The sequence below is a fragment of the Cervus elaphus genome, chromosome 12, assembly GCF_910594005.1.
Source record: "Cervus elaphus chromosome 12, mCerEla1.1, whole genome shotgun sequence".
Taxonomy (NCBI): Eukaryota; Metazoa; Chordata; class Mammalia; order Artiodactyla; family Cervidae; genus Cervus; species Cervus elaphus.
The window spans coordinates 20,615,714-20,643,167 of record NC_057826.1 but is presented as its reverse complement, the minus strand read 5'-3'; the positions used below and the strand labels follow the sequence as shown (position 1 = coordinate 20,643,167).

The 27,454-nt window shown below is 45.3% G+C and overlaps 1 protein-coding gene across 7 annotated transcripts in view; it reads right to left on the bottom strand.

Annotated features, from left to right (window-relative positions):
- The window catches only part of SLC8A3 (solute carrier family 8 member A3), a 159,976-nt gene that overhangs the window by 108,909 nt on the left and 23,613 nt on the right, over positions 1-27,454 (bottom strand). The window lies entirely within an intron of this gene.

Here is a 27,454-nt window from a genome sequence, read left to right as displayed (position 1 = left end):
TGTTTATTTACTTTCTTCTGCCACTGGGCTATAAACTGCATGAGGATATGGACCATTGATGGGGCTGCTCCTCTAAGCCAAATTCACTGTCTTGAAAGAGTTTGCTCACTAATATATCCTTGGCATTTCGCACAGTGCTCAGCACATGTAAGACACCCAATGAATTTTATGAATGAATAAATGAATGAATGCTACATTTAGTGCTCATCCTGTTATGTCTCTCTCTATTGAAGGAAGGAACACCCACAATGAAGCATGAAAGGGCTGATCAATGGAGGTAATAGCATGCTTTTGCTGGAGTCAGAAATAGAATGGAAAACCAGGCCTTTAAGAATTATAATGCAAGCTTTTTCTACCAGCTCATGCTGAGAATATAAAAAAATCTGTTTATATATCAAATTTTTATAAATTAAGTCATATTTTAAAGTACTGAGGGAACTGGCCACCTAGAAGGAATCCCGAGGTAAATCAATTTGTATAATGACTGACAATTTCCTACCTCACAGTTTGTGAAAATTCAGCTTTGTGGTCACTGAGGTAGTCGGTATTGGGGAACGCCGTGATTCCTGCCTCTGAAAACACAATGATGCTGATTTGTACCGCCTGCTCAGAGGTGGATGCATTTTCAATACAAACTCCTTGCCTTCACCCTCATTTCAGCATCGGATGCCAAGTACAACGAGCTAGTCGACAAAACCACCCACCAGTCTATCTGATTTGAGAGCTGGTGGTGACTTGTTTTTTTTTTTTTTTGCTGATTTGGAAAACTCCCAGCACCTTGTTAATTTGACTCCCTAGGGAAAATAAGATCTTCAGTTCATCTCTTTCAGGGAGAAGCATGGTGGGCTTGGCATGGTCTGTCCTTTAAGCACGTCTCCTCGCTCGCCATGCTGGGCAGTGATTCACTTCCACAGGGCCTCGATCCATCACGCCTCTCAATTCCCTTGTACACCTTTCCTGGAGCTCTTCAGGAAGGAGAAATGACGACATGTTCCCCAAGATCTTGCCTCTAGAAGAAGGGAGGCAGCAGGGTACGGCTGATCACGCTGCCAGCAGCTGCAGCCCCTGCCCTCGAGGGGATGGGTGGCTGGCAGAGCTTCCTGAGGGCCTGTGTGACTCTGGAGCAATCAGCCTCAGGGCTGCAGGGGCACAGGCTGGGGGTTCTCAAACAAAGGGAGAGGCCGCCGAGAAAGACACTTTCATTGTTACACTTCAAGCTCCACGGGGCAGCGATCTCACCTGTTTTGTTCATTGCTGCATCTTCAGTACCTGGACTAGTGTCTGGCATACAGAAGGGACTCAGACATCTTTGCTGACTGAAGGGAAGAAAGGATGAATGAATGAATGAATGGTTCCCATCAGCCTAATAAAGCAGCTGAGATGTGACAGACACATCTTTGAACCAGTGGTTTCCTCCTGCTTTGGGCTCACAGCATTGCCCACTGTATTACCCATCTAGATCCAGTGGATTGAATCCTGGTTCAGACCTCTCCTGGGCTTCCCTTGTGGCTCAGTCAGTAAAGAATCTGCCTGCAAAGTGAGAGACCTGGGTTCGATCCCTGGGTTGGGAAGATCCCCTGGAGAAGGGAAAGGCTACCCACTCCAGTATTCTGGCTTGGAGAATTCCATGGACTGTATAGCCCATGGGGTTGCAAAGAGTTGGACATGACTGAGTGACTTTCACTTTTTCAGACCTCTCCCATCCCTGCACCGACCGTAAGCTCCCAAAAGGCAGGGGGCTTGGAGCTCTGCTTTTACAACCACACTTCTCCCCCTGCGCCCCATGTCTGAAGTTATCCAACTTGCCAACTGGCCTCAATTCGGAGTTCAGAAAAGCTGGTCTTCCTGGCCTGGTGCAGTGCTCTGCATAGAGAAGGCTCCAACAAACATTTGTGGAATGAGTGTGTTCCAGACTCCCAGGTGGGATGAGGACACAGGGCAAAGAGCACCACAGTCTCAATGCTCTGTTTATCTGGCTGCGTGTGGACAAACAAATGGACTTAGCTACCTCGGAGGTTAAGCAAAGAGGAAAGGAATACAGTAGGTCTCCCGCTGGCTCCCGCTTAGAAAACACCTGCCCGGTGCCAGGCACTGTGCTACTGTGCATCAAATATTTAACAGGATGTCGAACTCAACTCTTCCCGCTGTCCTGACCCTGGCAGTTAGAATGTGGAGTTGAGGCAAAGAGGCCTTAAGTCTCCCCAGCCTTAAAGACAGCAGCCAGACACCTCCCCTGGGACTCTGCAAAAGGCTGCTGAACTGGCCCTGCTCCCCTCGTCACCCCGTGGTCACTTCAGCAACCCCCTTCTGAGCCTGTGAAACAGAGAAGGAGAAAAGGAGGGGGTGCCTGAATTGCTGGCTACTGGAGAGATTTTTGGCTCCTCCTTCTCCTTTTGGGAGAACTGGGTTCGATCCCTGAGTTGGGAAGATCCCCTGGAGAAGGGAAAGGCTATCCACTCCAGTATTCTGGCCTGGAGAATTCCATGGACTGTATAGTCCATGGCGTCACAAAGAGTCGGACACAACTGAGCAACTTTCACTATCTGTCCCTCAAATAGCCAGGTTATACGTTCTGAGTTCAGACTGTCAAATAAACTAGTTACACATACATGATACCACTGCATACATATAGTAGCTGTATAAGGTATGATTGATCATATAATCATCACTGAACTCAGAACACATAACCTGGGACAGTTTTATTTCCCCCTAGTCACTGTCTCCAAAAGCCTTGGAGAATCTAGAACATGGATTAGGGGCAAAGTCCCAGTGGATTTGTGTCACGGCGCTGCCACCTCACACCTCGGCATTCTGGGGAAATGATTTACTGAATCTGAACTTTACCTTCCTCCTCTATAAAATGGGTGCAGCACCTACCATCAAGATGCTATGAGGATTTGAGCAGGACATGTTTACCTAGGGCCTGACAGATGATGCATATGTACATTAACTACTAACTCCTTCAGCTCTTTTTTTAAGTTGAAGTATAGTTGATGTACAATGTTATATAAGTTACAGGTGTAAAATATAGTGATTCACAATTTTTAAAGGATATACTCCATTTAGAGTTATTATAAAATATCAGTTATATTCCCCATGTTTTACAATATATCCTTATAGCTTATTTTATACCTAATGGTTGGTACCTCTTGACCACTCTACCTGTATATTTCCCCTCCCCCCCACCATTGGTAACCACTTGTTTCTTCTCTATACCTGAGTCTGCTTCTTTCTTGCTATATTCACTAGTTGTTATATTTTTTAGATTTCTCTTATAAATGATATCAATACAGTATTTGTCTTTCTCTGCATGACTTCATTTCACCTAGCATAATGCCCTCCAAGTCCATCCATGATGCTGCAAATGGCAAAGGCTAGTAGTATTCCATTGTGTGTATATGCGTGTATACATTCTTTATCCACTTACCTGCTGATGAACACTTGGGTTGCTTCCACATCCTGGCAACTGTAAGTAATGCTGCTATGAACATTGTTTTCAGCCCTTTTCCTGAAAGCCTAGTTTAAGGCGCACTTTTCTCCTTTCCACACTTTTGTGTCTACACCTCTTCTCTAGGGCATCTAGTCATACACACATTAGGAGCTCAGTTAAATCCATGCTGCTGCTAAAGTATTACTCTGTGAGAGAGCTTGGAAAACCTGAGGTCTACAGAAGAAAAAGAAGATGATGATGACAATATAATAATAACAACTAATTTATTGAGCAATGACCCTGTGTCAGGCATGGTAAAGGAGTGCTTTGAATCTCCCTCATGGTCTCCTTCCATCAACACTGACTAAAAGGTTTTATTTACTGATGGGTTAGTTGGTTGGCTTTAGCTAATGCTTATCAAGAGCTTACTGTATGCACCGACACTGTGCAAAGTGTATTATCCCACTTAGACCTTACTGCAAAGCTGTACAATAGATAACAGTATGCCCATTTTATAGGTAGGAAAAGAGAGGTGTAGACAGATAGATTGCTCAAAGTCATGTGGCCAGATAATGAAAGACTTAAGATTCATGTTTTTGAAACGTGCCTCCAAAGCACAGTCTTAACCCCTGGGCTCTAGCGCTAACAGGAGAAGTGACTTGCGAAAGTGTATGTAGCTAATAAGGGGCTTCCCTGGTGGTTCAGTGGTAAAGAATCCACCTACCAATGCAGGAGAACTGGATTCGATCCCTGAGTCAGGAAGATTCCCTGGAGAAGGAAATGGCAACCTGCTCTAGTATTCTTGCCTGAAGAATCCTACAGACAGAGAAGCCTGGCAGGGACAATCCATAAGGTCGCAAAGAATCACACAAGACTGGGCACGCACCCATGTGGACCATCTCCATAGCACAGAAGAGTTCATGACTTCCTCTTCTAACCACTTGTACTTGTTAACAGAACAAGCTCTCCTCAGACTTAGCAGAAAGAAGAGTGAGACTTGGAATGAGACAAGAGGAAACCTCTACAACTTCAACCGGTCATAAATCAATTAATGTACACCACCAGAAGTTAGATGCTATAGTTTCAGAGATACTACCTTGTAGAGACCCATCCCTGATAATCTTCTTGTACCCACAAGAACTTGGTACCTTTCTCAGATCAGCTCTCTTACTCCCTGGCTTACCTCTCAGTGTGACTTCTTTCACCTTGTAATCCATTCTTTGTTCTGAAAGGGTGCCCACCTAGCTGCTTTACCTGGGGCTTGGAGATTCATCCCAGTGGCCTCACTCTCAACAATGACAAGACTCATTGCCACAGAACCCAGCTCCACAGAGTCCAGCCTAGCATAGATGGTCAGTGCAGTCCCTCATGAGCCAGGAGTGAAAAATCAGAAGTGCCAGTCACCAGGGTTGGGCTGATTCAAAGCAAATCTGATGCGCAGAGTGACACTTCAACTGATTCACATTACGATGAGCAGACAGGCTTCTAATCTCTCAGCCCTGGGCTTGCTTTAGGAGATGCTGTACGCCGTTCTTGTGGAGTTCAGAAAAGGAGCTAGTTACCTTCAGGAAGTCAGAGTGGCTGACCGTTCAGATTTGTGTAAAAGTAGGATGGGGTGGAAGAGGACAGCGGCGGATCTAATCATTAGATTATCTGAAAGATTCTTTACTTGACCACAGGACTCCTCAAAATATGACTGCACTTCCATACAAATAGTCACAAATGTGTATAAAGTAAGGCATCGAGTAGTTCACCCCTAGAATTGGCATAAGGGCTACCAGGCTCCTCTGTCCATAGGATTCTCCAGGCAAGAATGCTGGAGTGGGTTACCCTGCTCTCCTCCAGGGGATCTTTGACCCAGGGATCGAACCTGTATTTCTTACGTCTCCTGACCTGGCAGGTGGGTTCTTAACCACTAGTGCCCCCTTGGAATTCTCTCCATTTGCTGCTGCAAAAAGCCTGCTGACTCGTGAAGACACAGGCCTGGGAGCACTTCCAGAGTGCAGACAGCTAATTTAGAGCAGAGGCTCAAACCCTAGCTATACATTAGAATCACCTGGGATGCTTTTAAAATACACTGATGCTCAAATCCCACCAGAGCCCAGTGAAACCAAAATCTCTGGAGTAGGACCCAGGCATCAGTATTTTTTAAGCTGAGTAATTCTAAAGAGAAGTTAGGCTGAGAACCACTGCCCCACAGCGAGGAACTAAACTCATGCCCAAAAGAGGGCTTGGATTCGAGATCCTGGAGCTAATCTGAGCTCTGACAGCTTCAATAACTTACTGATTTTGCCACTGCTGTTCTAGAATTTCATGGGCTGTGTCCCCTTGTGTGATGCAGCACTTGGCATAAAGGATGGACTCAAACAATACTGGTTGAAGGAATATACTCAGACCCGAAGACCTGGATTCTTATATCAGAAAACTCTTTAGAGAAATCTTTTTCTTTCTGTTGTCACAGCTTCTCTTTCCGTTCACCTCCATTTGACACAGACTTTTTTTTTAAATAGGAAGCAAAAAACAATAGTAATTGACCCTTCAAGATTTGGCTCAAAACCTACCTCCAAAAGGAAGTCTCTTGGACTGTCCCCAGCTCATAATGATCTCTTTCAGTGAATTTTTATATTGTAGTCATTACAGTCTGTATAATTCAGTTGTCAACTGCATTCTTCTGTTACCGTCTCCAGTGGGTGTTTTTTGAATGCTCACAGTCTATGTTTTACCTTCTTTAGAAGAGAGCCAACTCTTTGAATTTGAGGACTATCTCTAAGCTAGTGGGGCTTCCTGGATAGCTCAAATGGTAAAGAATCTGCCTGCAATGCAGGAGACCTGAGTTTGATCCCTGGGTCAGGAAGATCGCCTGGAGAAGGGCATGGCAATCCACTCCAGTATTCTTGCCTGGAGAATGCCACAGACAGAGCAGCTTGTGGGCTCTGGGGTCCTAAACGGTCAGACACGACTGAGTGACTCATCTCTAAGATGGTAGATCATTTTGTTGGCTCACTTGTTTGATGTCTCCGGACAGACTGTAAGCTTCTTGAGGCCTGACAACTCCCTGTCATTATGCTTTACATGCAGCACCAGGCATGGTACTGACACAGCTAAGGAGCTCAGCAGGGCTCTGGGAAGTGAAGACACTCAGGAACCCCTCTTAGCACAGTGCCCTGAAGTCACTAGATATCCACTAATCATATTTGCTGACTGGACATGGAATGAAAAAAAAAAAAAACGTAATTCTTATTATAAAATTTGGTTCATAGGACGCACAGAAATTCCCAGATTAATCCTATTTCAATTTCTCTTTTGCTTTTTGTAAATGCGTGGTTATTTGGCTCCAAAATTGAATGAGAGGTATCGAGAGGAATCCCTCATTCCCTTCCAAATCCCTTACATATCAATTTGGAACAAAGTCCCTACACCTTCAGTTCAAATCACTCTGGATTTTATACATCTCCATTATTAAGTTCAACAAGTCACCGCAGAGAAAAGACAGCGGGGCTAACTATGTCGGTGGACGCCTGCATTCCGCACCTGCACCAACGTGTGACTTTGAAATATGAAATCAGGTCTGCCGTTTCATTTCTTAATGAAGCAAACAGATGCCCTGGCCTCCTCAGTGGAGAGGCTGCCCTGCTCTACCAACTACAAGATACAGGGTTCTGCTCTGTTTTGCTGACTGATGATACAGAAGAGTTCCCCACAGATGGCAAGCTTGGTATCCATGACAGCCACGTTGCCAGATCATGTTTGCTATTTCCCTTTGGTGCAGTAAAAGTGTGTGTTAGGGGAGGGGAGAGGAAGGGGACAAAGAAACAATGAGCTCACCTGCCCCAGATAATCACCCCACCGCTCTGTTGCCCAACACCAAATCCCCAGCCCCATTTTTGGCACCACAGCTATTGCTACTGAGTCCTAATGAGTTGCAGTTAGCAGGGCAGAAGGGAAGGGTTCCCATGTCACTAATGAGGAGCTACAAAGACAGGTGCTCAGCAAAGCCCGTTTTAAAGCAGATGAACCTAAGGCAGGCAGAGCTGGAAGACAGCATGTAAGACAGCATCGGAATTACAGACTCAGTGTAAGGTGTCTTCTGGAACACTTCTAGTGTGTCTCAAAGCCACCGCCAGCCAGAGCTGGTTGCAATCTGTCACCACAGGCATAAGAGAGAAAGGAAGAGGCATCATTTGTGTGGCCAACTCACACCCAGCTCTAGCCACTGGGGCATCACAGCTTCCCGGCGTTGTTTGATATACAATGCCTGCTACGGATGTCTTCCCTAATCTGAACAGTAGGAGATCTGTCACGTCCACAGTGTCATGGCTGGGGAAGTTCAAACCAAAGTACCTCTGCCAGGAATCTGGGTCCACAATGAGGCCATGGGGGCTGAGGTTGTATCTTCAGAATATTCCCCTAGAACATTTCATCTCTTAGGATGGAGTGATGCACATTTTTTAAAAACAAATCAGTATTTACTTAGTTTCTCTTTTCTGATGGTGCTTTAGAAGAGTTGTAAAAATGTATAGAGGGGGTGAAAGCTCTCCAAAGAGGCCCAGGAAGGGAAAAGGAAAGAGGGCCCTTGCTTCCGACTCACTCCAGCTCCTCCATCTAATGAGTGAAAAACCACTAGAAAAAGATTTGGGGGAAAAAGCAATCTACCTGTTTTAAGTATGGAGGTTCCTCAAAAAACTAAAAATAGAGTTGCCATAAGATCCAGTAATCCCATTCTGGGCATAAATCCAGACAAAACTATCATTTGAAAAGATACATGCACCTCTGTGTTCATAGCAGCACTTCTTACAATAGCCAAGACACGGAAGCAACCTAAATGTCCACCAACAGATGAGTAAGTAACGAAGAGGTGGTACATATATACAGTGGAATTTTACTCAGCCATTAAGAAGAATGAAATGCCATTTGCAGTAACATGGATGGACCTAGAGATTATCATACTAAACGAAGTCAGAAAGGGAAAGACAAATACCACGTGACATCACTTATACGTGGAATCTAAAATATGACACAAATGAACATGTGAATGAAATAAAAACAGACTCACAGATAGAACAGACTTGTGACTGACAAGCGGGAGAGGGGCTGGGGAGGGAAGGATTGGAAGTTTGGGATTAACAGATCCAAATTATTATTATTTATATGTAGAATAAATAAACAACGAGGTCCTACTGTATAGCACAGAGAACTGTATTCCATACCCTGTGAGAAACCATAATGGAAAAGAATATGAAAAAGAATATATGCATAAGTGAGTTACTTTGATGTACAGCAGAAATTAACACAACGTTGTAAATCAACTATACTTTAATAAAAGTTTAAAAAATAACCTACCTACTTTAAATATATAAATATTTTTATTTAATATTTATATAAAATATATAAAAGGTGATATAACGTTTGAGTCACCTGACTTCATGTTCCCAGGTGAGGTCCAACAAGGTGACGCTCTGCCTTCTTGTTTCACCTCATGCCATTAACAAGTGTCCTGTTGGCAGTCTGTTTGGCGCCACTGTCTTTCATATTTTTGTAGGGTTTTATCGGTGATTTTGTGTTTTAAATGGCCCCCCAGCCTAGTGCTGAAGTGCTGTCCAGTGTATCTAGGTGCAGGAAGGCTCTGATACCTTATGGAGAAAATACTTCTATTGGATAGGCTTTGATAAGGCATGAGCTGTGGTGCTGTTGCCTATGAGTTTAATGTTAATGAAGCGTCAGCATACATCACATAAGCACACAGAAACACTTAAAACAAGATAGTGCATTGGTCAGTTGGTGAAAATACCGTGACTGGGGACTCACAGGAACCTAATTCTGTATTCCCCTGCCTTGTATTCACTAATTCAGTGTTTGCAGCACCTTATAGAACATAACTGCTACAAATAATGAGAATAAACTATGCCTTTTGACACAATGTTGACTTCTTGGAATGGTTTTCCATGGTACTTCCAATCATAGAGACTGCAGGATATATGAACAACAAAAGGAAGGGTAAGTAGGAAATTATGTACTTGTGTCTACTATCTGCCACTCCCTTCAATGTATTATATCTCTTTAGTCTTTGTAATAACTCTATATGGCTGCTTTTATTGGTATAAAAGCATATCTTTTCTTTTCTAGGTATGAAAACTGAATCTTAAAGAGAGTAGGCAATTTACCTGAGGTCATGCAGCACGGTAGGCAGAATTCTAAAATGGTCCTAAAATTCCTTCCCCTCTGCACTATACATGCCCTCCATGATACCATCCCTAAAGTGTAAGTGGGGACCCGTGAACATGGCAGTGGTCATATGCCATGATTATATTACAATGCAGAAGTGAAAGAATTTTGCAGATATAATCAGTTGACTCTTAAGTCTTGATTTTAAAGAAATTACTCTGGGTGTGTCCCTCCTAGACAGATGAGTCCTTTAAAAGGTGAATCTCTCTCCTGCTGGCCTTGAAGAAGAAAGCCACAAGTTCTATAGCTAAAAGGAAATTAATTCTGCTAACAACCCTCTGAACTTGGAAAAGAACCCTAAGCCTCAGATAAGACAGCAGCCCCAGCTGACCTAACCCTAACCTTGACTACAGCTAACTTGTGCCCAGACTCTCGTTCCAGGGAAACTGAACAACAATACATCAGTATTGTCTTTGGTAACTAGTTACACAGCAAAAGAAAACTAACATACATAGCTAAGAAGTGGCAGAGTCAGGGTTGAAACACAGGGTCCCTTGCTTCCTAAAGCTGATGTTCTTATTCTTTATATGATGTAATATCACGCTTTGGATTTTGCTTGCTTGTTTGGTTGCCATGGGGAGAAGACAGTGGTAGAAGGAAATATGAAAGACATTCAGATAAAATGGCTAAGATAGAAGCCTTAATACAAGTCTTAATACAAAGCGGCTCTCTTCAGCCTTCGGTGGTGGCAGTTACTGTGACTAGTAAAAAAGTGAGGAGCCTCTTAGTGTTGGGAGATGAGGCGTGGGGGTGGGCAAGCATTTCATCTCCTCTTTCTCAGGAAATATGCAAAGGGAATTGGGGGGTAACAGTGTTCACAAAGGGCAAGCAGAGAACTCTGGGTTCATAATGTTAGATGAACCACATGAAATACCTGATATGATCGTTTATGATATTCACAAATAGCAACTACATATGATTCAACCAGTAGTTAGAAAATGTCAGGTCAGAAACTGGAAGCAGGAAAGAAGACAGGAATACTGTTGGGGAGGACTTCGTGAGTGGGAAGAGACATGAACATGGACGTTGTCAAGGCAAGAACAGAACAACTTGGTGTTCAGAGCCAGGAGGGACAATGTCAGTGAGCACGCTCATGCCTCAACGACGGGAGGTTTCAGCTGAGGGCTTGGTGCAGCTGTGGGAAGGATGAACACCTGCGAAACCCAAGCTTCCTCTGCAGATCTCTGACTCTGATCTAGTGATATGCTACGCTACAAAAGGGGCAGCACAGGGCAGAGTGGCCAGGGCAGGGATGGGGTTATGTTCCATTGCAGGGTTAGTGTCAGGGTCATAACTAACACACGGCACACATCTGACGCAGGACCTGGCACCTCAGACAGCAGGGAGATCCCACCAGTCCGTCCGAAAGGAAGCGAGCCCTGAACATGCACTGGAGGACTGATGCTGACGCGGGAGCTCCAGTACTCTGGCCACCTGCTGCGGAGAGCTGACTCACTGGAAAAGACCCTGACGCTGGGAAAGATTGAGGACAAGAGGAGAAGGGGATGACAGAGGATGAGATGGTTGGATGGCATTATTGACATCATGGACATGAGTCTGAGCAAACTCGGAGAGATAGCGAAGGACAGGGAAGCCTAGCGTGTTGCAGTTCGTGGGGTCACAAAGAGTCGGACAGAACTTAGTGACTGAACAGCAACAAGTACCAAAAAAAAAAAAAAGGAAACATCATTATTTGGCTGTTAATTAGACAACAGAAAACTGCCTTGCTCATGTAAGGGCGAGTCATCTTTAAATACGGCAGAAGGCCATGACTGGGAACACCAGAATCAGTCTGGAAAATATTTAATTCTTTAGTCACTGAACTTCCTCTCGTGGGGCAGCAAGGTGGAAGGGACAGCACCTTGGCCGGCACTTCGGCAGAGTTACTCATCTTGCTCCAGACACGGCCATCAAGAGCAGGGCTCTCCACCTGAAGGAGGCCAGGATGGACAACTTTATGGTTTTCATCACATGAGCCCATAGATAAATCACACTGATTACATAAGCATAAAAATGTGACACAGATTCATTTGCTAACCCATTCAAAAGATGCTTTTTTTATCACCCACTATGTGCAAGGCATATAGTGAAGAGAACTGGGAGAAGTCATCTGCCTTGCCCTAAAGGCAGGGGTTCTGTCCTTGGCCCAGTCCTGAGTTTGGTTCCAGCTCAGAACATGGCGTCTACCATTTTAGCAGGAGGGTTATAAATATGTGTTTGGTCAGTAGGACTCATATTTAGGATATAATGGTCCAGTTACAATAAGAAAGACAAAAATAAGTAGTAATTGCCTCCGTTCTGAAACTGGTAATTGCTCTGTTTAAGCTTCCTGATCAAGGAAAGGCTCTAGGGAGGATGGTGTACTGTGGGGCCTGGGAAGCAGGTCGAAGGAGAGAGATCACAACACTGCCTACCTGCTGCTCAGAGATGTGCCCAAGAGCCCCCGGGAGCCTGCACTGTAATTACTGTAGTCGTGCCAGCCCCAGAGCCCCACCAGCAAGTATAATAATTTCCTATGTAATTATCCTCCAGATAAGAACATGCATCCTCCTCCCAGCCCATCTTCCTCCCTCTCCTTTTATTTCCCTTCTCTCTCCATCTTCCTTCTTTCCCTTCATCTCCCAAACAAATTCAATAACGTCCACATCAGGCTGCAGAAGAATCCACTCCAAGGTCACCTTGTACCCCAGCCTGGGGCTGCTCTCTCCTTGGAGAGAACACTGACATGTTCCCTGATATTGTCAAAGAAAGCCTAGATAACGAAACTTTCCCCTGCCTTCCTCCAGACAAGACTCCTTGACTTTTTATCTTTAGATCAATGGTCTCTTCCCCCAAACTGCCCTTAGGCTCAGGTGGGGCATATAGTTACTGATGGGGGAAACTGCCTGAGAAGACGGCTGGCCCACAGGTCACGGCAGAGATTCTTTAACTCCTTAATGACAAACTGGTACATAATGCATCTGGTGAGTAATTGAGATTCAGCACTATATTAAATGCTTTATAGTCATATTCAATCCTCATAACAACCCTAGGAGGTAGATACTATTGTTATCCATATATATAGATGAGTAAGTGAAAGGCCAATTAACTCTGCCTAGATTCCTTCACCAATAAGTAGCTGAGCTGGGATTCCAATTTGGTCCGTGTGACACCTTCTCCGTGTATTTCATCACCCTGCTTTGTTGAAAATGAAAGTCACTCAGTCGTGTCTAACCCTTTACAACCCCATGGACTGTACAATCCATGGAATTCTCCAGGCCAGAATACTGGAGTGCCTTTCCCATCTCCAGGGGCTCTTCCCAACCCAGGGATCGAACCAAGGTCTCCCGCATTGCGGGCAGATTCTTTACCAGCTGAGCCACAAGGGAAGCCCAAGAATGCTGGAGTTGGTAGCCTATCCCTTCTCCAGGGGATCTTCCCTACCCAGGAATTGAACCAGGGCCTCCTGCATTGCAGGCGGATTCTTTACCAACTGAGCTATGAGGGAAGCCTCTGCTCTGTTACCCTCCTATATCTATATGGGCTTCTACCCACACTGCTGCTCTCCCACTTCTGTCATTGGTGATCCATGGTGCAAATGATAAACCCAAATTCTGTCTTCCAGCTCCCAGCGCTCATTCAATGCCCCCTTCTCATGTATCAGGGCCGCCTTCCTTTCGTCACAGCCATGGCTCACTTGCTCTCAGGCTGCCTGTGGCATTTCCATTTGCTCCCCAGCTGGGCCCACCTTGCTTTGCAGAGGAAAACAGGTAACATCTGCATTTTAGGACAAGCAGGTAACACACCTGGCTCTCAGGACTGGTTGCAAAGCAGCAGGGAACACCAATGGGAAAGAGTGCCTGGGCCCTTCTTGTGCCTCCCCAGTCACCAGGGTAGAAAAGGAGAAGTGGGCAGGCAGTTCATGGAGCATTAGCTGGAGCCTCTACGCAGTAAAGAACCATCAGTGGAGGTTCATCAGAAAATGGAAAACAGAATTGCTGTATGATCCGGCTATCCCACTCCTGGGCATATATCCAAATAAAACTACAATTCAAACAGACAATCCCAATGTTCATAGCAGTGCTATTCACAATAGCCAAGACATGGGAACAACCTGAATGTTCATCAACAGATGAAAGGATAAAGAAGATGTGGTACAATGGGAATATTACTCAGCCAAACAAAGAATGAAATAATGCCATTGTACCAACAGGGATGGACCTAGAGATTATCCTACTAAGTGAAGTAAGTCAAAGACAAAGATCACATGATATCACTTATCTGTGGAATCTAAAATATGACACAAATGAACCTATCTATGAAACAGAAACGGAATCATGGACATAGAGAAAAGACTGATGGCTGCCAAGGCTGGGGGAGTTGAGAAAGGGATAGAGTAGGTGTTTGTTGTTAGCAGATGTAAGCTTTTATATAGAGACTGGATAAACAACAAGGTCCTACTGTATAGCACAGAGAACTATATTTAATATCCCTTGACAAACCGTAATGGAAAAGAATATATTTTAAAAGAATGTGCATATATGTATAACTGAATCATTTAGCTATATAGCAAAAATTAATACACATTGTAAATCAGTACGCGTGCATGCTCAGTCGCTCAGAAGTGTCAGACTCTTTGTGACACTATGGTCTGTTGCCTGCCAGGCTCCTCTGTTCATGGGATTCTCCAGGCAGGAATACTGGAGTGGGTTCCCATTTCCTCCTCCAGGGGATCTTCTCAACCCAGAGGCTGAACCTGCATCTCCTACATCTCCTGCATTGGCAGGTGGATTCTTTACCACTGAGCCCAAATCTGGACGCCCACTGGGAAGCCCAAATCAAGTATACTTGAATAAAAATATTGACAAAGTGAATATGTATGTATATATATATACACACACACACATATATATAATAATCATCAATGGATCAGGACTAAGAATATTGGCAGATAAAAAGGGAAGGCCATTAAAATATCTGTCACAAAGTAACTAAACTGATGGGGCGGGGGGGGCGGGGGGCGGGGGGCGGGGAGTGTGGCTTAGAGAAAGCGGCCAGATTATTTTTTTGAACTCTCATCTAACTTGCAAGCAGGAATGGAAAGGTTTACAATTACAATCCACACATAACAAAGCTGCTAAATGAGCTCTGGTCTCTGTCCCCCTCAGAAGCTGTGGGTCAGTGTCCTGAGGGTGGTTAACCCCACGGGCAACGCTCTTCTCACCAGCAGCCCTTTGACCATCCGTGTGACACCCCTCACTGACTCACTGAAGTCCAGAGCAAGCGTCATGCAAGGCTTGGGTATTAGTGTCCTGCAGCTTCTGTAACACACTGCCACAAACTTGGTGGCTTAAGGAAACAGAAATTTTTTCTTTCACAGGTCTGGAAGCCAGAAGCCTGAAATCAAGGTGCTGGCAGAGCTGATTCCTTCCTCAGAGGTTCTGAGGGGCATCTATTCCATGCTTCTCTCCAGCTTCTGGTATTTGCCAGCAGTCCCTGGCATCCCTGGGTCTGCAGCTGGCATCACTCTGCAACTTTTAGCTCCGTTGTCATGGCCTCCTTATGTTGATGCTAGTCAGGCTCTAAGGCCCTCCTTAACTGAGCATAACCTCACTGTAACTAATGAAACCTGCAAAGACTCTATTTCCAAATAAGGTCACGTCCTGAGGTTATGGGTGGACATGGATTTGGGAGCGGGGAGTGGGGGACCCTATTTAACCCCACATACCTTGCCAGCGGCATTTTTGGCTGATCCCACCTAACAGCAAGGAGAGGATTTGGGTTCCTCAAGGGAAAGTCTCAGGTAAAGCTCGATATGGGTGGGGAGATGGAGGAGACAGACCACCCCGAGCAGCATCCATGCCAGACTGAGGCCGCACCCTCACATCTAAAACATTTCACAGAAATCAAGTCCAATGGACAAAAGTAAGTCATGCAGAGAAAAAGGCAACTTCCCCCGTAGCTCAAAACAGCCCAGGCCCCTTCCTCTTCAAAGTGCAACACTATCCAGGTACAATGCCAAGTGATTCAACTCACCCTGCACCCTTTCCCCAAACTTACATGGAAAAAAGGCAAATTCCTTCAGTCTCCTTTCATCTCCCTTCCAACCCCCATGAGGGCTGGGGGTCACCCAGGGGCTCTGACTGAGATGGAGCTCTCTCAGCCTCCATTCAGCCAAGAACAATCCCAGGGGTGGGGGTCGGGGGGCTCACGGCAGAGAGCAGAGCAGAGCTAACCCTCAGGCTCCTCTAAGGCAGTCCTTTCTGCTAGTGGGGACTGATTTCTGAGGCCTTCATGGAGGTGCTGTGCGGAACTGCATCCAATCTGGGCTAAGCAGATTAATTCCCTCCCAGGGAAAGGTTTCTGGACAGCTGAGCAGGGCAGCTCCCTGCGCAGAGGCGGGGGGCTGTCATTACAAGGCCCAGACAGGACATAATGACATGCTCCCTGGAGGGAGTTCCTAATTGAATTACAGGGTGTCTCCTGAGCATCAAAGGCAGCCTGTGCTCAGAGGTAGCCGAACAGTCCAGGAGCAGACCTTCTGTGGAGCTGGTGCTGGGAGGGGTCGGGCTGGGGAGGAGCTAGGGTACCTGAAGCTAGAGAGGGCTCTGGGAGAGAAGAGGAGGAAGGCACGGAGAGTGGGGGATGGTGGGCATCCCTGGAGCTCATACCTGAGAAATGCATTCAAATCCCATATCTCCTCAGCTTGTTGCAACCAGGAGGTGGTAGAGAGCTAGAGGACCAGGCCTCTGTTCGTTCATTCATTCATTTAACAGGCATCTTTTGTGCCCCTAGGATGTGTGATGAAAGAGAACCAAGTGCTGCTCTGATCTGAGGACGCAGCCTGCTGGGGGAGCATTTACTCCTGAAGTCAACTTCCACTTTTATCTACGCATGCCCCACAAGCCGCAGCCAACCAGCCCTTCTTCCTAACAAGTTCTTGTAAGTGGACTAGAGGAGGTGCGCAAGTCACCTTTAATGACTCCAAACTGAATCACAACAAAAGGAGACTTCCCGGGCGGGTGAGTGGTTAAGAATCCACCTTGCAAGGCAGGGGACGTGGGTTCGATTCCTAGTCAGGGAACTAAGATCCCACATACCTCAGAGTAACTAAGCCCGGGCACGCTCTGGAGTCTGCAGGCCACAACTACCAAGCCCACATGCCACAACTATTGAGCTGGAGCACCACAACTAGAGCGTCCCCGTACCACAATGAGAGATCCATGTGCTGCCACTAAGACCCGACATTGCCAAATAAGTACTAATAATGATAAATTGTGACAAAAGGCAGGAGGAGCCCCTGTGTGGCTGAGGCTCAGGGGTCCCTCTTTCACAGCAATGCTCACACACACTCCCTCTCCCTGCCCACCTGGGGGCTCCCTGAAGACAGGGGTGGTGCCTCTTCTCACAGAGCTCAGCCCACTGTACAAGCTCCATGAATGTCTGCTGACTGTACGCTGAGCAACTGGCACCCCCTCCCCACCTCCTCTCTGGAGGGAGGGCTCTCACAGGTTCTCTGAGGGCTGCGGGCTCTCTGACTATCCTCCTCCTTTAACCCTTCGTCTTTGTGACCCAGGCCCAGACAGCAGGGTCACAACCTCAAAGGGGGCCCCGTCAATCTGAACACATGTTCCTGAGCCAGCCTTGCCTGCAGCAAGCCAAAACGTCAGCTGTGTATATTCCTGGTGGTGAAGTGGCCAGACAAGGATCCCCTGTGTACCCGTCCGGGCAAGGGTGGGTCTGAGACAACAGCCAAGAGTGATGAGTCCAGATTTCCGAGCTGGGCATTAAGGAGTCTATTTGGCCCTTGCCAAATTCCCTGGGCCCAGATGCCCCTGAATTAAAGGACAGCCAACTCTTGCTGTTAAGGAAGAGATGTCCTCTTAACTCTTTCTATATGAGAATAAAGTCTGCTGCAATTTTTATTTCTATATAAATATTAGAAGTCTTATTATGTAAAAACATAACAGCCACAACAGTAATCTTTCCCAAAGGTCTAAACAATGCTGAAGCCTAGAAAATCAACACTGTGTCCTATATTCTGATATATTCTCCAGCATATTCTGATCTCCCCAGGGGATCACCCTCTTCAAAAAAACTTTAAACAATTAGTGCCTAATATTTTCAAAGTATTTTATATCGATTTGTTCCTTTGAAAGTCAGTTCGTGGCTGTGTTCATTCTACTCTCTCCCCAGTCCTCAAAATAGAAAGCATATATTCTTCCAACAGCCCACTAAAATCGGTTAACTAAAATACCATTTCTGTCTACTTTGGCTAGAACTGTATTAACTCATTGCTGTGACACTAGTTAACTTTTGCTGTAGTTTATGAAAAAAATGGAAATCTAATTAATTTTCAGCTAAGAATCTTCTAAAACCTGGGGTCCCACAAGGAGGGGGTAGATAATTAAAATGGCCTGTTATGGGAAGCTGGCTGGGAACCCATGGTCTGGTTTACAAAGCCCACTATGTTAGCAAGGACTCTGGAAGATTCTGGTCTGATAAGAAGGTTACCCGCATCATGGGTCCAGTAGGGATTTAAGGCCCTGTGGATTCACCCAGGGACTAGAAGATGGTTCTGTGTTGTGCGGGAGGAAGAAGAGAGTGATTCACTGAGGTTTTCCCTTAGGACTGGCCCAGTATTGGAGAGACGGTGACAACTTCATGCTAACGCACCTCAGTGAAATGGAGACTCCTACTTTATCCCATGAAACTCTTCCCATCTCTCATCCCAGGACTAGAGCTGGCAGATATTTGGCTTTTCTTCTCACATCCACAGCTGAGTCCAGACACAGCCTCAAAACTCCTTTCCAAGATGGCTCCCTGGACAGCCACGACAGACTGACGGGAACTGACCCAGAGAGAGTCCTGTGTTACACCCAGCCGTGTGCCCTGGGGCATGGCCACCCGACAGAGCTGCGCTCTGTGCCACCTGGAGATGAGAACGCAGTGGTTTCCGGGGAATTCCTGGAGAGGCATCACGTTACAGCTGCAAAGATAAGGGGGTGGGGGTGCCCGCTGGCTTGTGCTAAGTCCAGCAGACCAGCTGTCTAGCAGGGGAGGGTGGGAAGGGAGAGGCTGTCATTCTATCCCTGGTGAGCATGAAGTGGCAGGGATGCTTTCTGTCCCGGTTGGGAATACAGGCTGCTCTGGAAACCCAAACCCAGGAAGAGGCTGGATAGTGACTCAGGACCCAAACTAAGTGCACCTGAAAATGACGACAGAGTATCTTCTGACGCTCGTCTCCTGGAGACGACGGACCAGAAAAGGGCAAAGCGGGAGGAACAATCCCAGTGGCCTGGAGACTTGTGCCACTGAGCATCACCCACTAGGAATGCTTTCTGTTGATCTGGGCAGAAGCCAGTTTAATTTCGGCTGCCGACTCTGTGGTTGGCTGGATGGCCATGGTAGTGCTGAGGGCTCCAGAGGTGGCTGTTTCTCCGGTTCTCCAGCCTACCGCGCCAGCGCTGATCACAGTAAAACCAGCACTCTCTCAGGGGTACGGCTGGAGAAGGCAATGGCAGCCCACTCCAGTACTCTTGCCTGGAAAATCCCACGGACGGAGGAGCCTGGTAGGCTGCAGTCCATGGGGTCGCGAAGAGTCGGACACAACTGAGCAACTTCACTTTCACTTTTCACTTCCATGCACTGGAGAAGGAAATGGCAACCCACTCCAGTGTTCCTGCCTGGAGAATCCCAGGGACAGCGGAGCCTGGTGGGCTGCCGTCTATGGGGTCACACAGAGTCGGGCATGACTGAAGCGACTTAGCAGCAGCAGCAGGGGTACGGCAAGCCTTACATACTGTGTCAGTTTTGAGGTGACAGATGACTGTTTTGCCCAGGACTTCCTTCTAAGTGACACTGTCCACCACTTAGAGACACAGCTGCTTAGGTAGCTCACCATCGAGACCCCTGGGCAACTTCATTTTCCCACCCCACCACCCAACTATGGCAGATTAACCATCAAGTTGGCGATGGACAGAAACATGACTTAACCCAGGGCAACCAATATGTACCTGGCCAGTGGCCTTTGATATAATTAAGTTGGGGGGTGGGGAAGGGTGGAGGTGAGGGAGGGAAACAACAGAGTCCCTCCCTTGAGAATCTGGGGTAGATGAATAGAAAGATCTTTTCAGGTAGGAAATAGGGTTGTTGGGCTGTGAGGTTTCATTGAAGCAATAAGGGAGAAGACCACAGAGAGGAGCAGAGATGCCAGGAGACAGACATGTGGCTGAGAGGAAGAGTGTTAGACACAGAAGGTGGTCCCTAAGGCTCTGATGCCTTTCTGATACCAGTTCCAGCCTATGCTGGATCCTTACAATTCAATCATCTAGTCTTAAAAGTCAAATACTATGTGGTGAAGGAAAAAAAAAAAAGTGCACCACAGTGAGTGGTCTGTTTCCTGGGAGATATCAGTCTTCTTGGTATTATCATGAGGCTAGTTCTTTCTATCCAAATGCCAGGCTTTCTTGAGGGATACCCACAGCACACTCTTGGTCACTCAAGAAAATCACAGATTAGACAGTAGACAGAAGGCGGTCCAAACACAGATGCCCACAGTGCGAAGGAAGCAGACGTAGGGAATAGAATAGGAGTAAGACAGGAGACGGGACTAAAGGACGTGAGGAGGAAGGGACTGAGCTCGAGTAGTGGTAGAAAACATGGCATAAGTATCAGCAGCTCCTGGAGCATATACAGTAAAGAAAGAAAGGAGGCAGCCAAGGACGTTTAGGAGAGAGAGCAAGTGTAAGAGAAAACATCCAAGCAAAAAGGAAGGTACAAGCAGGAAAATAAAGTGAACACACAGAATATGTGCAGTCAGGTCCAGGGTTAGCCCTAGGGATGGTGGTATGGTACACCTTCCATGAGTACAGCTCAGAAAGAGAGGGTCAGGGGGTCAGGAGGGTCCCAAGGAGAAATCACACAGGAGCACAAGGAGGAAACCAAAAGGGAGATCAATCAAGACCAAGGGCTCTGGAAAAAGACGGACTACTACAAAGAAATGGCAGAATTCATCATCTCTAATCCATAACTTGTTCCACAGCCATAGTCTGAATAGGAAGCTACTATCGAGATGTCACTCATTTTGAAAGTACTAACTAAAGTATCCATGTTAAAGAGTTGTCTGCATTATAACTAACTGGATCTTCACGAACCCTTATCACCAAGGGGTAAGTGAACTGGGCTCAGGCAAGAGCAGGTTAACCAGGCTGTGTCCATGTCATGCTGACCCTTCACTAGAAAGGGTCAGGATGCTGCCACGTTGAAAACTGAACTCAAATATATACACTCACCAAGTGGTGACTCAGTTTTAGAAAAACAAGTTTTTCCATAATGAATAAATTTTACTTTCAACTTTATCTTCTTCTCTACTTAGCCAGATAACTTCCTATTTGTGTATGTGGAAGATAGTAGGGTGGAACTATAATTCCTATGAATGATAACTATCACATCAGCTAAAAATGTTTACCTAGTGCTTTCCTTCATGGTCTTTTAGCAAAATCCTCAAAGCACGTGATTCCTGCAAGATGCTTCTGGATGGTGCAGAATTTAAATACAGGGATTTTGCTCTGTTTGTAGGTCAAGGAGTTCCCTCTTCCCAACTATTAGTTACACACTGCTCTACGCTAGGACTTGTGATTGGTTCTGGAAGCACAGGTTAGTTTCTCTTTTTAAAGGACAACAAGAAAACAACACCTTGAATAAACTGAAGACTGTAGCTCTGAATTCTACTCCATTCCTCACGGAGTTGATGGGGGTATAGCCCAAGGATGGGGAAGGAATGAGTGCTCATGTATGACCCAAACCCACCTGGAAAGCTGATGAAAGTTGGATGACAAGGAGGAGTCCTCCCCACTCATCCACCTCACTTTGCCCAAGTAACCCTTCACGCTTGTGAGTGAATGAGAAAACTTTGACCTGAAGAACCAGAAGAGTCCAGACAAATGAAGCAAGGCCCATGGGAGGATCTTCATTGTTATTCCTTTATTATTCCCTGAAACTCCAACTAGCATCATTCCAAGCAATGCTCAGGGGAGCCTGCTTTGAGGCTGAGACCGTTTCATTTTCTGATTGGCTGGTCATGTGACCATCTCCAGTCACTGTGTGCCTTTCTCCTCAAGCCCAACCTGACATTCTCCTTGGTGGAGTCTCCAACTCTGCACACCCCGAATTTTCTCATACCAGAGGGCAGACCAAAGTGAGAAGTCCCAGGGCAGGCACACAGAATGCTCTGTCGCCTGTGGTCCTTGACCAAGTCAGGCAGAGAGAGTGCTGCCCGATCCAGTATTGCCAAGGATGCTGCACCCTTAGACCCTAAAACAAATGAACCAGGAAGGTTCTGGACTTGCTGGCGATCTTTATGGACATATAAGTTTAAGTATACTTGGGGTGCTTTATGGATCCTGAAGTTGGAATATGTCACTCTTTGACATATTCTTGGGCAAGTTTAGTAATTTAGAAAGAAAAAAAAAATTACCAAGACCTGGGGCCTTTCTTGCCTGGAGAATCCCAGGGACAGGGGAGCCTGGTGGGCTGCACTTTCTGGGGCCGCACAGAGTCGGACACGACTGAAGCGACTTAGCAGTAGCAGCAGAGGCCTTTCTGGGCACAACATCCAAAGCTTCTGCTGAAGAGTCCACATAGCCTCGAATCATTCCTTTGTGCCCCAAAGAGATGAAATTGTAGTTGAACAACCCTTTCTGAAGTGTTCCACTATTCTGTTAAACCCCCCTCCCCCATTAAACTATTGGCTTAGACATGGATTCCTTTCTTCAGGATCACTCTGAGCCAAGCACACAGCTCCACTGTGAGTTCCATGAAGCCACGGTTCTGGGGATGGACTGTTTACCTACCACTACAAAGAGAGCTTGTTGCTGGAAATCAGCACTGCAGGCTGAAGAAAGGAGAAAGAAAAGGATTCCAGCTAAGGGAGAAATATCTTTACCTCCACTGCACTTCCACCCGCACTAAGTGTGCAGCTTCTGATTTTTCTCAAGTGCAGAAAGGACATTCTAGAAACAAATGATCCTCCTCTACGCATGTGTGTGTGCTAAGTCGCTTCAATCGAATCCGACTCTTTGCAACTCTATGGACTGTAGCCCGCCAGGCTCCTCTGTCCATGGAATTTTCCAGGCAAGAATACTGGAGTGGGTTGCCATACCCTCCTCCAGGGGATCTTCCCAACCCATGGCTTGAACTCGCATCTCTTATGTCTCCTGCATTGGCAGGAGGGTTCTTTACCACTAGCGCTACTTGGGAAGCCCCTTATCTTCCTCCGTGGCCAGATAAAAACTATCCTGTTACTCTGCTGAGCCAAAGAAAAAGCAAAAACCCGACTGTGTTTAGTCAAGTTGGAGAATCTGAAAAATGTGTCCTGGATAACTCCTTATTTGTATAGGTTTTGATGGGAAGATGCCTTTGGCTAAAACTTTACAGAAAAAACACCGCTGGAAGAGAATGGCCTACATCATTCTGAAAAAAATACTGCACTATTTCATGGAACAAGGTCTAGCCTGAAGTTAACCATCACCAAGAGATGTCTCAGCTACACTTGTCACTTTTTTCAGCAAGAGATCACTAAGATAAAGCTTCTAAAAATATTTTCTATGAGTTCAATATTTTCCTTCCTGAACAATTTCAAGGTGAACCAAGAGATTAAAAATAGTCTATAATATATTATTATTCTTAGTTAAGACATTACTCACATAAACACTCCTGGATGTGCCCTTCCGGAGCATCTTTCACCCATGAATTTCCATATACTTTCCAAAGTTAACATTTTGATGGATAAAAATAAAATGGAAAAGTCCAAATGGGGAGAAGGAGACATTAAATCAGTAGCATCCAAAAAAGTCCTTTCTAAAGTCTAATATTCTATCATATCTACCTGTGTGATCTTGGACAAGTCGCTTTGCATCTCAGATTCTCACATTTCATAATTTGTAAAACTGGGAGGACAGATACCTTCCAGTTTCAACATTCTATATTTGCTTGGGAAATGCGTGGTACAGCTTACACTCCATTATTCTTTGAAGGAGGCCCATGCTATTTAATTACAGTAGATCTTTCCATTTGCATATTTGACATCTGAGGCTTTGGCTATTCCCAGAGACCCCAAAGGTCAATGAGATGTAATAATCTTATTTTTGCAGAGGCGCTCTGTGAACCTGGGATACAGGAGTGAGTCATGTGCTCAGTGAGTGAGATTAACATGCAGGAGGCTCGGAGGCCATAATCCCCAGGATGTGCCAGTGGTAGTCACAAACCACCAGGATTCTTCCAGACCACAAAGATGTCAGTAGTATCCTTCTCAAATATCATGAGTTTATTGTAATGTGGGTTTAAAGTAATCATGTAATTTTACTTCATGATTCACACTTCACCTACTTCACTACTACGTCTTTAATGAAGGTGACTTTAAAACTTTAGTGGTGTCACGCACAGAAGGAGAAGCTTTCATTCCCCTTTTATTGAGCTAATTTCAAACTATACTTCTCCTAACTGTTTTGATTTGTCTGTATACCTTGTATCCTCTCCACTGGAGAATAAGATCCTTGGGAGTTAAAATGCCACCTTATCTTAGTCACTTATTTCTCTCCAGTACTGGTAATGTACCTAGGATGTAGCAGATATTTAATAAATGTCTGTTGAGTGACTGAGCACTTTTGATGCACTTAGGCACTGCGCTAAGGTGCATTTTCTGTATATAGTACTAATCATAATCTCGAAGGATAGGTATTATTGTTCCTGTCATTGCAACAAAATATCTGGGACTCAGACAGCTGAAATGACTTGTTAAAGTTACACAGCTGATATGTGACGGATTCACACCTATTTGTCAGACACCAGCATTTGTTTTTCCATCCTACCATGGTGCTAAGGACACGTTTGAAGAAGTAAAGCATAAAACCAAATGAATGAATTCATGGACCTAATATTATTGATAGAGCATAGGCCTGGCTTCGTTCTGAAGATTCAGAGTATTATCGTGAGGGCAAAAGTGACAGGGCCACCGGGCTCGGTGGAAAAATAAAGCTACACAAAGAGAGAAGGAATAGAAAGTGAAATTGTTCCAGGCATCACACAGCTTCTGTCTGAGTCCCTTGAAGGTTTCAATTTCAGGGTTCAGACTGTTACCGCAATTAGCAGGGTCTCAGGGTAAGAGCTAGATTCTAGCTACGGTGGAGTTGAACACTGGAACTGTAAAGCAAGCATTCATGATCCAATCATGCAACTCATTTGAAAAGCCACTTTCCTTCCTAGGTTTCATGGTTTGGTCAAGAGCTTTAGAACCTTTCAGCTCTGCTTCTGGGAACCAGAAGCATCTGGAGCTTGTTAGAAATGAAGAATCTCAAGCCCTACTTTAGACCTTGGGAGTCATAATCTGCATTTTAGCAAGATGCCTGGTTGGTTTACAAGCACATTAAAATTTGAGAAACACTACTCTAGAATATCTAGATGTTATTCTAAGGTCTTTTCTGGCTCCAATATTTTATGAGTTTAGATTAGTAAGCTTCATGGTAACCAAAAAATTAGCATGCTTATTAATTAGGGTGACACAGGAAATCAAGTAACCTGATACCCTCAATGGTGTCTTCTGAAGAATAGTGTTAATTCATCAATATTACTATTAATGAATTTGTTTACTGAGTACATATCATGTACAGGGAACATTGCATACAATATCATGAATCATTATAATAGACCTGCTAGAGTGACATTATGATCTCCTTTTTATCAATGGGGAAAAAAATCTCATAAATTAATAAAATTTCCCCAATGTGGTTAAATCAGTACTAGAGCCAGAATCCTAATTCACAGAGTACTATACTTAGAGCCCATGGTTTTCCTGCTGTATCATACTGTCTCTAGCTGTAAAATTACAATTTAAAGTATCAAAAGTAGGCCTCCTTTTGTGAGAATAGATTAGCAGGTTTGGGACTCATTCTTCTGCAGTGAAGAAGGCCAAGAGGGTAGTCTAAATTCTACTGAAGTCTAAAAAAATAATGCAAAGGAAAAGATGGGAAACCTCAGAATACCTGGGCCAGCATCTCAAAAGTGTAGAAGTTCATACATATTTATAACCAATATTACCCAGAAGTGATCATTCATGAGGCTCATTTACACCGAGACAGTAATCAAGCTGAAAACATACATAGGTGTGAGGAAGGTTTAGTCATATTTAGAGATCCCAGGTGCACAGTTGATTACTAATGAGGTGAAGAAATTGGGATCCCAACTTCTGATCTCTCAAAACACTACTCTTCGGCGCCCTCAGCAGATTGGTACTGACTGGGAGGAACCATGAGTCTCTCCACTTATGGCCAATGCTGAGGTCATTTAATGCCTGACAGTAACTTATCTACTGACATTGTCATAAATACGCATGAAATTTCATGGGCGTTTTCCTTGCTGTGAGGGCCTTCATTTGGATGTATAAGCATCCTCCCCAGAGCACACCGAAAGGGATAGTATTCTCTAGAAAGGCACAGGTTTTTATTAATGCTAACAAGAGATTATCCTTTCTCACAAAATGACTAAACAGAGCTCTGATAAATCAATCTGTCAATGGCTATTTCAATTCAGGGGACAGTATCCCCCTGTGGCATCTGGCTGGTGCAGGTTATGACCTACACTGAGCGCCTATGTCTATAGTTCAGAAGATCCTAGAGCTGGGAGGAACTGCAAAAAAGAGCCCACCTCGAGGCAAGGAAATTATTGCTATTCCCACTTTACAGATGAGAGCTTTCATTTCCCATTGAAAGTGCTTTTAGCAGGTTCTTGGAGCAGTTTGACACCTCCCACTTCCTATATGTGTCCCTTTGGTTCCTCGTATCTTCCCCTGCTACTGCTTATTGCTTGTGGATGTGAGCAGCAATTCTGAGACAAGGTTTCCCTTTCTCATCCCCTTCCTTCTTGGCAACCCTGGAAAGTCTGGTCTCCTGGGCAGAGTCAGTCTGCTTTATTCTTTAGAGATATCCATCCGAGAACAGGACAGAATACCCAGTACAAGATGTTTCAGTGCAGAGAGGCCTCAGAGTGACAGAGGCAATAGAAATGTAAGACCCACAGTGTCTAAAGGACTAAATGGGCCAGTGACCTGAGAAGTGTTTTAGGAGAGCTCTGGACTGTGAAAAGAGATGACTACACAGAAGATGTATTTTTCCCCACAATTCCTAAGAGGCTTCTCCTCCACTGCTTAGCCAGATTCTGGAGCTTAGACCTGTGACTAAAGACTGGTGGCTGCTGCCCTGGGAGCTCTGCTTCTCCAATATACCTCCAGGACTCAAGCCATATTGATTCATTTCACCTAGACTGGGCAAGCCTCACACCATAAAATAAGTCTATTGATGCCTAAAGAGACTGCCAAGTTTCAATCAATTTTGCAATTTCCAAATTGAAGGAGAGGTGCCTGAAATCTGCTTATACAATACAACTGCAATATGGTACTGGAAAAACATAAGCCAATGCCACTCACGTTCTTGAGGATGTCCAGCTTGGACTATCACTGATTCAGAATGGAAAGGACTGCCTTCAAAGCTCATGTAAGCCCTTGGCCTGAGAAGAGGAGGGAGAGACCCAAGCAATCTCCTAGATCTTGCTTCATCACAAGAATCTCCCCAAATCTGACAGCAGAACTTCCACCATCCCACACCCCCACCGGCTATCATTTTGAGTTTCAGTGGACAAAATGTTCTTAGATCCTGTGTGCTTAGATCCTGCCATAGCATTCCTTGCCCGAAAACAATTTAAAGTGAGAAAACTGAAGGAGATTTTGGAAGCAGAACCTGGCAGGAGTGTCTGCTGATCTGGCATACCTGT